At 39.9% G+C, this 16,188-nt stretch overlaps 1 long non-coding RNA gene across 1 annotated transcript in view; it reads left to right on the top strand.

Moving 5' to 3' along the window:
* Positions 1-15,412, top strand: part of LOC143419696 (uncharacterized) — a 77,901-nt gene extending 62,489 nt beyond the window's left edge. The window contains exon 3 of the long non-coding RNA XR_013099708.1: positions 15,050-15,412. This is a non-coding gene — a long non-coding RNA (uncharacterized LOC143419696). The remainder of the gene's footprint in view (positions 1-15,049) is intronic.
* The last annotated feature ends 776 nt before the right edge of the window (positions 15,413-16,188 follow it).

Raw genomic sequence — 16,188 nt, 5'->3', positions numbered from 1 at the left:
AACTCTTAATTGAAAATTTTTAAACAGGGTGAAAATTGAAAAATTACTAAATTCGCTGAATTCAGTAGACACATTTTTAGTCAGTACACTAAACCTCTTTGAGAGGACAAAAAATCAACCACTCAAACTCATTTTGCATAGTAAAATTGTCATTTACCAACACAATCAAAAAATATTATGTGCTTTAATATATTCCAGCTTTTTTTGTAAAACAGTAAAAAATGAAAATTCATGGATAACAACAGTAATTAACGTTTTATTTTGATTAAAGACATTACTATTAATTTAGGCTACACAAATGTACGTATACAATAGTACTATGTATGTATGTATATGTATATATATATATATATGTATGTATATATATATATATATATATATATATATATATATATATATATATATATATATATATATATATATATATATATATATATATATAGGTGGCTGATATCCAGAAATCCTACCAGTGGCTGGACAAAGCTGGACTGAAAGACAGCACAGAGGCACTAATCATGGCAGCACAAGAACAAGCTCTGAGTACAAGATCCATAGAGGCTGGGGTCTATCACACCAGGCAAGACCCCAGGTGCAGGCTGTGTAAAGATGCCCCAGAGACAATCCAGCACATAACAGCAGGGTGCAAGATGCTAGCAGGCAAGGCATACATGGAACGCCATAACCAAGTGGCCGGCATAGTGTACAGGAACATCTGTGCCGAGTATAACCTAGAAGTCCCGAGGTCAAAATGGGAGATGCCCCCAAGGGTGGTGGAGAATGACCGAGCTAAGATCCTGTGGGACTTCCAGATACAGACGGACAAAATGGTGGTGGCTAACCAACCGGACATAGTGGTGGTAGACAAACAGAAGAAGACGGCCGTAGTGATCGATGTAGCGGTTCCGAATGACAGCAATATCAGGAAGAAGGAACACGAGAAGCTGGAGAAATACCAAGGGCTCAGAGAAGAGCTCGAGAGGATGTGGAGGGTGAAGGTAACGGTGGTCCCCGTGGTAATCGGAGCACTAGGTGCGGTGACTCCCAAGCTAGGCGAGTGGCTCCAGCAGATCCCGGGAATAACATCGGAGATCTCTGTCCAGAAGAGCGCAGTCCTGGGAACAGCTAAGATACTGCGCAGGACCCTCAAGCTCCCAGGCCTCTGGTAGAGGACCCGAGCTTGAAGGATAAACCGCCCGCAGGGGCGTGCTGGGTGTTTTTTTTTTTATATATATATTTTAGGGGTGCAACGATATTCTTATCGATATTGAACCGTTCGATACAGTGCTTTCGGTTCGGTACGCATATGTATCGAACAATACAACATTTGTAATTTATTTTATCAACTTTCCTTCTGACGAGGCTGTCTGTGTTGAGCGCTCAGTGAATCTGCGTTCGACTACTCCGCCTAGGCTGCACTGTCACCCGCAGATCCACTGAGCGCTCAACACAGACAGCATAGTCAGAAGGAAGAGCGCAGGGCAAGCTAGCAAGACAGAAGTTAAGCTCTCCTTACAACATGGACCTCCCCCACCCTCATTCAGATCTGGCGTTTGGAATTATTTTGGTTTTCATGTGACGTATGACCCTGAAGGTAAGCGAGTCATGAACTAAAGTAAAACAGTATGTTGGATGTGCCATGCAATGCTCAATTACATGGGTGGGAGCTAGTGTGTTAGCGCAGTTAGCTCGTTAACGTGTTGGCCGTCTAGCCCCATGCACGGGGCGATCGGCGGTAGCTCGTTAACGGAGATTTGCCGTGTTGTGGCGTTAAGGTCATTTCAACGAGATTAACCTGAAAGCACTAGTGGGAACACAACGAATATGACTGCACATTTACGCCGACATCATCCTAGTGCAAAGACAAAAACAACAAGCATGCTACTAACTTTAGCCGAGTCATTTAGACAGCTGTTAGCACATGATTCTCCTTATGCTGCTGAGAATATAGCCCAGAAGAAGCGGATAGTATAGCTTTTATTTTGGAAAGAGACATTTCTCTGTAATAAACTCTCTTTTCCAAAGATGAGTGATTCCTCAATCAGATACAGGGCTTGCAATATCGCTAGCCCGACGTCCCGGAGCTAGCGATTTTTTCAGTCGGGGTACCAAAATCTATCTCTGCCCTGCCCGTCGGGCTATTGTAGGAAGGAAAAATATATGTCAATGCTTTTGCATTCTTTCAGAAATGTAGCTGGGTAATTATGTCATTGGCATCGGTGAGCCACTGTCAATATGTGACATATTGAAATCACGTTTGAATTTGCGCTTGTTTTTTTGCTTTCACTTTGCAATCGTGCGAACTGTGTATAGAGAGCGACAGCACTGATCTGTGAGTGATGATAATTTGTGCACCAATTCCTCTGACATCGTCTTATTAATCGTTAGCTTACTATGCAAACATGACAAGTGAAATCTCCTGCAGCTTAAACATGTGAGAGGTTGATCGCGCAGAGAATCGCTGACCGTTATGTGTGTGTGTGTGAAAGCAGCAGGATATATATTTTAGTTCTGCTGAGCCAAATAAGATAGGTCAGGGTGAAGAAGTGACAGCCAAAGAAAAGCTTACCACAAAACGGAGAAGTTATGACAAATCAGACTATAAGGCAAAAAGAAAGTGCAGCTTTATGGTTTCATGGACAAAAGAATTTCTGTGGCTGCAATATGACGAGCTAAATAACCAGGGCTGCACATAAGTGGTCCGCAGGTGCGCATTCGCTGTCAAAATAAAAAACACGCACAAGGGTTAGGGTTAAATTTAAAAACTGTACTTTTGAGTTAAAATATATATTTATAATTTTAATAAATGACAAATTAAAAAGGCATGAACATTTTTTTTGTATCGAAAAAATATCGAACCGTGACACCAAAGTATCGAACCGAACCGAACCGTGAATTTTGTGTATCGTTGCACCCCTAATATATATATATATATATATATATATATATATATATATATATATATTAGTGCTATTGCGTTGTATTGTGCTGGCTCACAGAAATGACTCACTAAGACAACTAAATGGAACAGAGCCACTGGTAATGTTATTAGTTCACCTGTGCTCTTCCCTCTATGATAAATCAGAATATCTCCTTTTGAAATGGCCTTTTATTCATTCAGATGAAAACACTTTCACAACAAACACAACCAGAACACCGCCCATAGCTATGACTGATGCAAGACTCAAACTAAAATTATTTCCCAAAACAACAAGAACACAAAAGTCTTCTGAGAATCACTGGTGTGCATGTTTGACAAATGCTCGCTGGCAGCGCTGCAGTCTCGTCCAGCAGCTTGCTGAAGGCTACAGCAGCGTCGTTTCATGGCTCTCTTGTTACTGGGCTGTAAATTCAGCGGATGGCTCCTGTCTCTGAGTATTGATCCGCTCCGTCACCTTGAACCTCGGTATTGACACATGGGGCGACGCTGAGCAGGGAAAAACGGCAATTTACCGACCCTCAATTATGACATTCATAGATGATGTCACAACAGGGGCATGGGGCTTTGAAACTCGCAGACAGAGACACACGCACACATGAATACACAGTTCGTCAAGGGATTGAATCCATTTGTTTGAGCTTTGCGCACCAAAACACACACCAGCCAACCCTTTCTATCCTAAATAGCATTTAATGGCACCCTGTGTGCTTGTGTCTGATTTTATGTGTGTCTGCGCACATGTACACTATCTCTATTAGTGTGTGCATCACCTCTGACAGCCGTTCTAATGTCTGTTGTCCTTTCATTCCCCAGACAGATGGTTCACCGGACCATGTCATTAGCAGAATACAGTTGGCAATATGTCATATATTACATTAATAGTAAGATAGCGTGAGGCAAAACATTCTGTGCTCCCTGCTGACACCTCTACATGCGTCATCCAGACACATCAGGCACAAAACTACAAGTCATGTAATTACTACACAACAGTCAGGCACATTTTTAACGCCCTACATGAACCTTCAATTTTGTATTTGTTTGCAAATAATAATGACATTGTATTGAACTGTAGCCTAGAGCACCGTTAGTCACATTTGTGACTGGGAAAATCTCTTTAGGGAAAATTAAAGAAGAAATTATGTCAATTTCCACAACAGTAACCATGAACAGGAGCTGCCTTGAGCAGTGATCACCACTGTTGTTCCACTGTGAGCTGAGGGTGCCAGAGTCATTGGAAGCTTATCCCTGATGCTGCAGAAGAAAACTGCAAACACAAAACAATGGCCTGGACTTTACATGAGAAGACAATTTATGAGTAAAATTAAGACTTTTAGAAATCATAGCTGATTGTTATCATAACTTTAAAGCTGTGATATATCAGTTATCAGTGCAAGAGTTGATTGGGACAGCGTCTCAGGAAAAGATAGGACACCCAGCTTATATTTGTTGTGATAGTGGTGATATTAAAGAACAATATTATAATAGTATTACTTGCAGTTTAGAGCTGACAAAGCATTACCAATATATGAGTTGGTTGACAAAAAAAGAACACATGAAACCTCAACATACAAGCTTTAGCATTTAGGCAAATGCAGAATTAGAAGTATAGCACTCACGTATGTGCTTTCAAATGAAAAAAAAAAAAAGAGTGAATTGTTATTTGAGGCCATCCACTTATTATGATCTTTCAGTGACCCAACTTTGGGTCCTGACCCTCACATCAAGTACACCGCTATATTGCATTACAAATGGATTTCAAATTGAAGCCATATCAGATGTCACATATCTGATTCAGTAAGTAGTGGCCAGGGGCTGCCCAGCCATCGTTAATACTGTATTCACAATCCATTGATGAGATCATGAAAAACTGTGTATGTTTTTGTATGTGTGTGTGTGTGTGTGTGTGTGTGTGTGTGTGTGTGTGTGTGTGTGTGTGTGTGTGTGTGTATAGCTGCCCTCCTAAGACTCACTCCTTCATGTACTGAAACTCATAAACACACACACACACAAAGAAATAGAGACACGCTCCTCCCCAGGGCCTGAGTGCTCTCTGTGTTGACCGCTGAGGATGTGGGTCAGAATAAGAGGGCAAAAACAGAAAGGGGCTCTTAACAGGACACACAGATGGGCCAGACTCACAAAGACATGCTCACATAAACACACATTCATATATACTCCCTGAGGTCAAGGTTCACCTGCAGAAGCTCTGGTCACTGTCCATCCATCAGTTTTATTACAGAGACAAAAAATGATATGCAGGGTATGAACTGATTTTATTTTTTTGTTTCTCTCCCTCTCAGTGGTACAGCCCACACTAGGTCAGCTAGTGAAAATGATCTATTGTATAAATAACTGTATGAAAAGTGCGGTCACTGTGACTGTTTGCATCTTGTTTGTTTGTTTTCTGAACCTTGAGCGGCCAATGGACAGTGGAGTACTAAGCTGTGATCTGACACTAGCTAGCTTGGATAGCAAGGTGCATTTGTAGTTATATGGGTGGATTACACAGGCACAAATACCTGCTAATTTGTGCTAACATTTATATTCACCAGACTCTTTCTTAGGCACACATTGCTAGTACAGGGTTGGGCCCCCTTTAGCCTTAAGAGCTATCTGAAGTCTTTCATGGCATAGATATGTAAACGTTACTGTACATTCCTCCAAGACTTTGGTGAATATTGGCATGGTAGCATCAAACAGCTGCTGCAGAAATATCAGCAGCACATCCATGATTTGAACCTCCTATTCAGCCTCATCCAAACGGTGCAGTCATCATAAGATGGGTACACTGTAGTCAGAAAGGGATAATGGTCAGCAACAATGCTCAGTGTGCCAAAAAAAAAAACTCCACACAACAATTACACCACCAGTAGCAGCACCACCACTGGAACCACAAAATTTATTCATTATGTTTTCTTTTGCCAAATTCTGAACCTACCACTGTCAGAGTAGAAATCAAAACTCGTCACACCAGACAGCATTTTTCATCTTCTATTGTCTATTTTTGGTGAGCCTGTAAAAATTCAAACTGATTACAGTTTATATGATACAACATCTACAGGTCCTCTTGACCATGTTTTACAGAGTTGCTGGAATGTGATTGGTTGATTAGATAGTGGTGTTGATGAGAAGTTGAGCAGATGTGTCTAATGAAGTGGAAGGTGGGTATACTTACTATACTATACTGACTATACTAACAGAATACTAGGATTTCCCTGCATAGACATCTTGGCATTCTGTTAGTACAATTATTTTATTCAGTAAATTATTCGTTCATTGATTTGTTCATGTTTTTTAGGCAGTAAACATGCTTTCTTCTTCTGTGACGTTGAGTATTTGATCAAAGGTCATCCATGAGGACTAACTCCTTTTTGGAGGCAGCCTCAGATGGCCATTTTAGGAATTTTTGGGAATTCTGTGTTAGCTTCATTTTTCAGTCTCTGAAGTTGCTGCCTGTATGTGTTTGGGTCATTACTCAAAAAAACGTAATGTATTACACATTATTCTTATTCTACGTTACTTAATTACTGGAATTTCTTCCACTACTCTTTTCATTACTCCGTAAAATATTCTGAAACATAATTACCAGTTAGCAGTATAAACCTTGGGCTTCAGTCGCACACACCAACAACCTAATGAGGACACATATGAACACAAAGTTGACAACACAAAGCAAAGATGAAACCCAGTCTAAAGAGATTTCAAAGCAATCACCACAGTGAAGCAGAGGCTTCAAGTTTGCTCATTTGTTACCTGTAAAAGTTCCAGTTCTGGCTGCTGGGCGGGTTCAGCATTCACTCAGCTTTACTATCACTCTGGGTTCTTGGCTAGCTTTGCGTTAGCATGCTGTCCGTGCAGATGTTTGAAAACAGACAAAGCTCTGTTAGCAGTATAACGCCTCTGTTTCTCTCCTGGACGTGTGTTGCACTTTACAGCATGTTCATGTCCTTTTGTGCAATAAAACATTTCCCTTTCTTCTACACATGAACTGTAATTAGCTGACTGTTGCACAAGTACACAGGAAGAAAAAAGGACTGTTTGATTTGCTTTGTCTTTCGATCCAAGCGGCATGCAGATAACTGAAGACCACTGAAGAAATATCAAATTAGTGATTACTGAAGTAAGTACAGTAACATGTTACATTACTGTATTGCTGAAAACTGTAATGAGATTATACATTAACACGTTACTTTGTACTTTGTGCTATTTGTATCCTGTACAAGTTTGTCATTTTCTCCCCAAGGGCATTTACTGCATATCAGAGAGAACTGAGCCTTGTTTCCCCCGCACATAGACCGTATGTAAAATATTTCTGGAGCAACACATGCACAGTCCTCAATAAAGAACGAAATAAGATGAGCGTACAGTCAAAATTGTAACTTTTCACATGACTATCACTTTGCACTTCTGACAGAATTCATGCGCCACAGTTCAGAGCGAAGTCTCTGTGTGTTACTGTGTGTGCGTATGTCTGTCTCCCCTATTTCTCAATGTTTTCCCATGGGAGAATGGCAGCCATTTTGTCCTGTCACTCCTCCATGCTTTTTTTCCCCTCTTTGCCTGTCCAATAATGACAGTTTAATTTGCCAGCCAATTACACCTGAGCGGTATTTAAATGAGCCAATAAGGACCTCTGACAGCATGACTTGTTGCTCTAGTTAGTACTCAGACGCAGAGGTCGATTTACTCTCCGACTCACAGAGTGATACTGTTTGCACTGTTTGGAGGCTTGCGTTTATCAAATTGATACTGTTTTATTCTTAAAAATGAGATGAATTGCTTTTTTTAAATAAACGTTTTGTTGATTGTTTTGTTTTTACAGTTATGTCATAGTTTTGGTTTGCTGAAAATTAGAGAAGAAAATAGTGTATAGGAAAGAAGCAAGGCACGGTGAAACCAAAAGGCTAAGGGATGGGCAGGGGTTGATCCTAATCCTCTCTTGCCGTGTGTGTAAATAATTTCTAAGCGTCTTATCCTGCTCATTTATATAATGGTGGACTAAAGCCCTGGGTTTGCTTCTGGAGGCCTGAGATATATTCAAACAATCCTGCCTATACCTCTGAGTGATGACCCAATTCTAGGGGTACATTTACACAACATGTGTAATGGTATCTAAATGTGTACCTGTACAATGTGTATCTACCTGGTATACAAGTGACTTTGCAGTCACCACTCTATATGTCTATGTGTGTCTGCACTCCTTGATTAAACAGCTGTTTTAATCTACTTCCTGCCTTCCTTGGGTCCTCCGCCACCCCTGCTGACCATATAATAACTGTAACTGTGCTTTTTAATACCGAGTGATGGTAAGTAAAAATAACCAGAGTCAAATATCTTCAGATTAAATACATCTTTTACAGTCTGCCTTTATCCTGCTGTGGTGCTTTAAGCTGTCCACATATACACACCAACGTGGCCATGAATTCACACACGCCGAGTGCATACACCCATAATCGACTGTGGAAATACCATACTTAAAAATATTAAATGTAGTCAGAAGCCTTTATAAATTGCACTTTTAAATATGTGACCTGACCTGAGAGTCCTTTTGGCACCCTGAAAAAATTACTCTGCTTGATGAGAATGTGACAGCATTAAATGATCAAACTAAAAACAGGGCGAACCTGTTACAGTAATGACTCTATGGTTTTGGCCAAAAGCAAAGGACTACTATTTTGAGAGTTGCAGATTTAATTACCCACAAGATGAGGAGTTTGACTCTTACTTAATATACAGTACAGTGTGCAAAACGCCTCCCGTCTTTATGTTTTTCTAGGAAAATTTAAAATGGGTCCAGCAATTTATTGAGATGTGCCAACATACATGGAAATACTGTATAAAAACCAAAAACAGAGTTTGTACAATCTGGAAAGTCAATTTGGTGATGAGGTACTCCCACATTTATTCTTGAATACATCCTGAACTCTCTTAGGCAAGCTTCTTTTTTAATATCTCTAGTCGTCTAAAGTTGTCTTTGGGAATAGTTCTCCAGGCTTCTTAAAGGACATTTAAAGCTCTAACTTGGATGTTATCTGCCTTTAATTCCCTTCTCAGTCAAGAGGATCCATGCTTTCATTGAGGTCTGGGCTGTGTGAAAGAGGTCCACTGTGCGTTTGTGTGTTTTTTCTTTCTCTCCAGGTATACTTTTACTGCATTGGTGGTTTGTTTGAGATTATTGTCATACTACAAAATGAAGCTGTTACTAATGAAATGCCACCGCTGGCTGACATTCAGCCCCAAACTATTACAGAGCCTCCCAAGCAAACTCACTGTTGTACGTTTCTCTTGACATACAAAAACTTCCAAATTAAGTTCTCACTAAGAACTGTTTCCACTGATTTTAAATAATTTTTAAGACTGTCACCTCTTCTTTTGTTCACTTTGTCCAGTTTCCTCTGTATTTTTTAAGCATGCTGAGATATGCCAAGTTTTTGATTAATAGTCCCTTTGGTATTATGTTATGTTTGTCATTCTGTGATGGGAACAAACTATGCACGTTTGCAACTGGCGTCTAGTAATAAAATGCCTAAAGGTACAACTGAAATCTTTTCTTTTCCAGGTTGTGTGTTAAGTGTAGACTTAGACTTCAACTATTGCTCAAGATCACTTCATAAAATTCTTAGGCTTAGTGTTTGTTGTTTTGAATCATCTAAACTTGAAGCAATCGTAGTAAATTACTCACAGTCTTTAAATTAAAAAAAATGGAGATAAGACGTTAAGAAGCAAATAAAAAATTATAGAAATGGGTAAACAGATGAAAGAGACGGTGGGGAAATCACATGGTTTGTGTTTTATCTGTTTGTTAATTATTTCTCTCGTTAATTTTCTTTTGTATTTAGATCCTTGGTTAATACTGTTCATTTGAGATTCCTGCCAATAAAGGATGGAACGGACTCAAGAAGTGTGATGAGAGAAAAAGAGCAAGATGAGAAAGAGAGAAAGATTAATTATACAGATGCAGAGGAGAAAAACATGTGAGAATGATACAGGGCGATTTTGGCAGTGGTCCAGTCATCATGCTAGGTAAATGATTTGAGTTGCTTATCAAATTGAGGGTTAAAGACTGGTAGCCATAGAGGAAAGCAGCACGCACAGATTGCTGTTCGGTAATGACATTTAGACAATTCAGATTCAGGAACACAAAAAAAATGAACACAGACACACAGACCCACACACATACCTGGATCAAAGCATGCTGAGCTTTCCCAAGAGCAAGTACAACCCTGCTGTGAAACTGACAGCATCCTTCATTAACTCCATCACACACTTTGTACATGCCCATCCTTCTTTATGTCATAGACACATTTATAGGAAGGGGAAAGGGTGAGAAGAAAGGAGAATTAGTAGACAGGCCAAGATAAAAATGTTAGAGGAGAAGAAATTCATGTGAGAGAAAAGAGGACTATATAAGGATGAGAGGGAAGGGAAGAAGGCAATAAGGGTAACAAGAAAAATTGGATTAGAGGAAAAAACTGAAATGAATACACCAGATTAAAGGGGTGAAGCAAAGAAGTATGGAAAAGTAAGAACAGGTAGTGAGAAAGGAGGAAGCTGCGACAGAGAAACGCCAAAATGAGAAAAATTCATAAGGAATTGAAAATAAAGTAGTTGAAAGGAAAGGGTGAAAAGAAGGGAAAATGTATAATGGAAAGGAGGAAAGGAGGAAAAGAGATGATGGAAAGATGTGAGACAAAGTGATGAGCTAAGACCAAATAAAAGAAAGGAGGAAAAAAGAAAAAAGAAAGAAATCATGAAAATAGGAGAAGGTAATCAATAGGACAGAGGATAACATAAAAACAAAAAAGGAAAAGAAACCAGAGCAGGAAGAAGACTGGCCAATATGAAAGAGTACATCAAACGTCTCTTCATTGTTTGTGCTCCATCTGTGTTGCCGTGAACAAAACGGGCATCAGCAGCTCAGTTAGTTAGTTAGTTAGTTAGCAAGGGATTCGGTGAATACTTAGGCCCCAATTATCCACTAAATCTGCCTCTCTCTCTAAATGAGATTATTGCCACATACAGAAGCTGTGGCTCCCATTGGGTTCCATTAACTTTGATTACTTCTCATTATTTACTTACAGCTCTGCCGCTGTTATTGCTTTCACTCTCACACAAATACCAAAAGATGAGGCGAGGGGGGGGCAGCGATGTAAACAGGGAACCACACAGACAGAATTATATGAAAACACATGTAAAGACTGAGGGAGCTGCACTTAATGAAAGCACAAAGAGAAAGTAATGAAGAGTTAAATGACATGGTGTGAAGAGACATAGTGAGAGAAATGCAAAGTTCAGAGGAAAGGCAATGTGCACAAAGAAAAAAAGGCTGCAGAGAAGGAAAAAGAAGGTGAGAAAAGAGTCGAAAGACGTGCGTGCCAATGAAAATAAGGTGAGAGAATGAAAATAAAAGGATGAAAGAATAGAATAAATGACACAGAGTTACACAACTGGACAAAGAGAGCCTTCAACACTGTAATAAGCATTTAATTACATTGCATACGCACTGCTAATGCAGTTTTTTGGGAGAATAGCGTCAAACAAAGGAAGAAGTAGTTAAAACATAACAGAGACAATGAAGAGGACGTTAATATCCAGGGAAATGCAAAAGATGGGAAAAGAGGACAAGAGAACAAACAAAAAAGGAGGAAAACAAAGTTCCTTCATAAAAACTGAAAAGTCATTACTCAGTTAGGCCCTAGTCAAACAGGCCTAGCCACTGCTGGCAACCACTGGTCGCTAGGAAGAAATTAGTATTCCCCGTCTGGTTGCAAGTTTCCCATCCTGTTTCCCGATAATAATAATTCCCAACTATGACGTTTGTAACTAAGGCACTTAAAACTCCCCATCACTTAACCATAGACAAGACACCAGAGAAAAAATTGCATTATTTGTACAGAAGAGCTCCGTGAGCCGCTCTATATGTGAGTGAAGTTTTTGCCAGATTATTTTATAAGTGAGCTTCTAAGAAAAATCTTCCTTTTTTCCACTTTTTTTTCTCAGTGCTCATGTGGGTTTTTAAAAGAATAATGGCATCTGGAACAGATGCTGCTCATTTGGACTGGAAGGCAGTGAAGAACACTGTGTTTTGTCATTATGTTTAGAGAGGTTGTTGGTAATAAAATGAGAAGGAGAAGTGCATCGCATGCGTGTTCATTTTAGATCAGATTAGATTTGATCAGATTACAATTTAAATGAACTACATTTGATCCCTGTGGGAAAGCAGAATTGGTTGGTAAATGGAGTGGAAGAGAAGAGACAATATGTGCACATTTTATTGTATTATTTGTATAATAATAACAATGTGTCTTGCTGTAATTTGATGATCTCCTGAGTAAAAGGTCTGACTTTTATTTTATTTATATATTTTATTTTACATTTATTCAAGGTGGAGATGGCAGAGAGAATGCAAAAACAAAAGAAAACTGAGAGCGAGGCAGAGAGGAATTTAGTCAAACCCTAAACTGCCCACCCCCCCGTTTTTTGTTTTTTTTTTGACCAGAAAATAACACTCGTGTTTTAAAGAGGAGCCCTCTCTACATAATAACCTCTGCCTCAAACATTTACTGTAGTGGAAAAAGAAGTTTGCGTGGTGGCTGGAGAGCTATTCACTTGTTTTGAGGCCTTGCCCAGCGCTTACGGCACAGTCTAATGTCGTGCACCAAGCTGCTATATAGGCCAAATAACCACAACATGAGTGTATGCAAATGTACTTTGGCGTTGTGAATGTGTGAAGTCTATTGCCACATCAGCATCTTGGGATCACAGCTGTTTTGCCTCTGAACTTTCTGATGGTGAAAAGAGAGAACACTAGATAAAAAGCCAGGAAGGGGCGGGGGAGAAAAAGAGCAAAGAGAGAACTCAGCTCTAAGGCCTAATTTCACCGACATTGTCCCTCGCCTAATTGCAAAATCCCTCTGTCTCTCTTTCCCTCCCTGTCGTGCGGCTCTGTGGCGCTCCAAGGTAAAAAAGAAGTCGGGTTCTAATTTCATTTTGGTTTGTCTTAGGACAACTCTTAGATGTTTAATTCTATCCCAATTTCATGTAATCAGGCGAAAGGCTTCCCCAGAGGGAGGGCATCACAGGCCAAGGCCAGGCATGTGCTATTTGCAAATGTAATTGGTTCACCTTTATTCTGCTCTCTGTGATGTTCGGGCTGCCTTTTCTCTCACTCATTTGTTCCCTATTATCTTCACATCCTCCTTTCTCTTTCCATCTTTTCCAGTAGTCTCGTATTCTCCATTTCTTCCCATCTCCTTCTTTTCCTACCCCCCCGTTCCTCCCCTCTAGGCAAACACCAGTGTGGTTGTTATTGTGATTTCATATTTTCTTCTCATCCCTGCCTCTGCAGCCTCTGGACATTGACTACAAAATCCATTATCATTTGTATATTTTAATTATGCAAATGAGGATAGCTCAGCTGGCCTGTTGGAGGCTGCAGGGGAGAAAGCAGGAACTCCATTGCGGGTGATTACAATTCATCCGCTCGTCTCGCTTTAATTGTAACAAGCTAATTACCTTGTTTCCATTTAGTTTGAACAATGCCGAAAAGAAAAGGGAACATTGATAGCTTTGGCTAACTTACTTGGTAAAGCTAGCTGACAGGCGTGGAAAGGCTAGAGAGAGGAAGGGGAAAGAGGAAGCAAAGGAAGACAAAAAGATAGGAAGGAAGACACTGAAACTATTCTTAGCATGTTCTGAAATGTCAAAAAAAGCTGAATTTTTCTGCATTTCTTTGGCAAGCACCAATAATATTTCTACTAATACACACAGGTTTGTGCCCCAATTTTGTACTGTAGAGGGAAATTGTACTAAACTGTTACTAATTAGCAATGCAAAAATACAATCAATGGAGTTTTACAACCAAGCGTGTAAGCATTAGCTACTACCTTTGGACTCCAACCTTTTTTCCAACATCTGGCTTAAACAAAAAAGTCTTTACAGCCAAAATCCTAAAATGACAGTATCAAAATGCCAGTCCTCAAACCAATAGGTGACATCATACCTCTATGGCTGACATAATGGTGTCAGTCTCTGGCCACATGTTAAAGCGATAAGAGGTTTTCTCATCTTAAACAAATAGCCAAATGATGAAAAAAAAGTGATAGCTGATTACTTCTAAACACTATGTTATGAAAGAGTCTTGATTTTCCTAACTGATTAAAATGTACACAGGTAAAAATGATACTAGATGGTAGTACATATGTGTTCAGATATTCTCTTGCTCTTTTATGTTTAGGCATATTTCTTTAAATTGTAAAATGTACACCATCTCACAAAGAAAGCTTGTCTCCTGAGAAAAAGTTGGGTTTTTGTTGTTGTTGTTGTTGTTGTTGTTTTTTAAGTTCCCTCATTACAGATATCAAAGACTATCATCTTGGACTTTCATAGGTTTAAAATCCTTCTGATGCCAAGCTTGCCAGAGGTGCTCAGTTTCGTATTCACTCTGTTCAGAGGTTTGTCACTGAAATGAGTCCAGGGCTTCTGGGGATCAAGACCAGGCCTCAACTGAACAAGATCTCATTATCTCTCCCTCACACAGACCCATGCGTACACATACAAAGGCACAGACTGTAACGCGTTTATGTATTCACACATGCACACACCTTGTCATGCCACACTGAGCAGCATGTCACAGTGAGGGACCATGTATGTATGTCACCGTGAACAAGATACTGAAGTATATCGCATATTTAATTGAGATTATATATTCTGCTAAAGGAGCTCAATTTGTTCTTACACTGTGTCTCTTACACACACAAACACACACACACATTTGCACTACAGGTGAAAATGTAGATTGGTATACTTGCAACCACAAGTAAATGAACCTGAACACACTTATCTGGAGAGACTTGTTTCCTCTAATTACTAATGGGCACTCCCATGCACGAACAACCAGCATGACTCTTAGAGATGTAGGGAAACACCTGTACGTGCACATCCACATCTATACACTCAGTATTCACCTTTTCTGCTGTCTCTACCAGGCACACTGGCATACTCCTCACCGACTCCCACATTCTCCATGCCCACCTACTTTGCAGTGCCATCAGGGAGAGATTTGAAAGGTATTTGAAACTGTCTTCCTTAATCATTTCCCGGATCCCGCAGGACACTGCGTGACGCGATGGAGGAAGGACTAGGAGAAGAGGAGGAAGAACGAGAGGAGAGAAAGTGATGCCAGACATCAGTCAAGCCTTCTCTAAGGGTTCAAGAGGAACGCCCACTGACACAGTTGAGTGATTGAGTGAGTGAGTGAGTCTATTATTGACCAGAAAAATGTAATGTTTTGCACATTTCTAAAGGGAAAGAATTATGAGTTCAAAATATTTTTAACATCAGTCCTAATCCTTTTGCAATGAGAAATAAGCCAGGCCATAAACCCCCTTTCAGCCATCACCTCCATCTCCTCCAGTTCTGTAACACAACTAATTATATTTCAAATAGATAACGCATCCTGTTGTGGGAAGCTGAATTTACTCCATGACCATTAAAAATTTAATAATTCATGCTTTTTGTTCACCTTGGTATACCTCCTCCTGATTTATTGTTCTTCAGGCACATTTCAGCCAAACACTCAAACAGGCCCTCATTGATCCAAAGTAATTATAACACATGCCAAGTGACCTCCCCGTGTAATTTCAAGATTATAAGCTTGAGGAAAAAGTTTTCAAAATGAAGCCCTCCCTTTGTGGTGCATCGTGGTGAGAGTGGAGGAGAATTTGCATCCAGGTGACCATTCGTCCATTTTCTTAACCGCTTCTTCAATTTGTGGGTGCGGGAGAGGTGGAGCGGTCATACACCCTACACAGGTTGCCAGTCTATCACAGGGCTAACACACGGAAAAAGAAATATGTGAAGATATTTAGAATCACCAGTTAATCTAACGTGCATGTCTTTAGACCGTGGGTGGGCAGCACACAGGCACATCAGATAAATTAGAATTTTAATTGTCATTATACAACAAGAACAAGGAAATTGTACGCAGTCCCATTCAGTGAAAAGAAAACAATGTAAATTTCACATTAAACATGTTTTCTAAATAAGGGGAAAAAAGGAAAGAGTTTGAAGCTGGTCAGTAGATTTGAGCCCAGGACATTTCTGCCAAACATCACACCACCCACCATCCCTGTGAGCTTTCAACCTTTATCAAGAGGACTTTTGTTAGGGCCACTTTTGTGGTTCAGAAACTTCATTAAAAACAAACAAAAATAAAGACAGAAAAAAGTATACTGGTGCATCCCCAGATG

Source organism: Maylandia zebra, linkage group LG7, assembly GCF_041146795.1.
Source record: "Maylandia zebra isolate NMK-2024a linkage group LG7, Mzebra_GT3a, whole genome shotgun sequence".
Lineage (NCBI taxonomy): Eukaryota > Metazoa > Chordata > Actinopteri > Cichliformes > Cichlidae > Maylandia > Maylandia zebra.
Note: the sequence above shows the minus strand (reverse complement) of the source record. Positions and strands in the feature narration are given on the sequence as shown.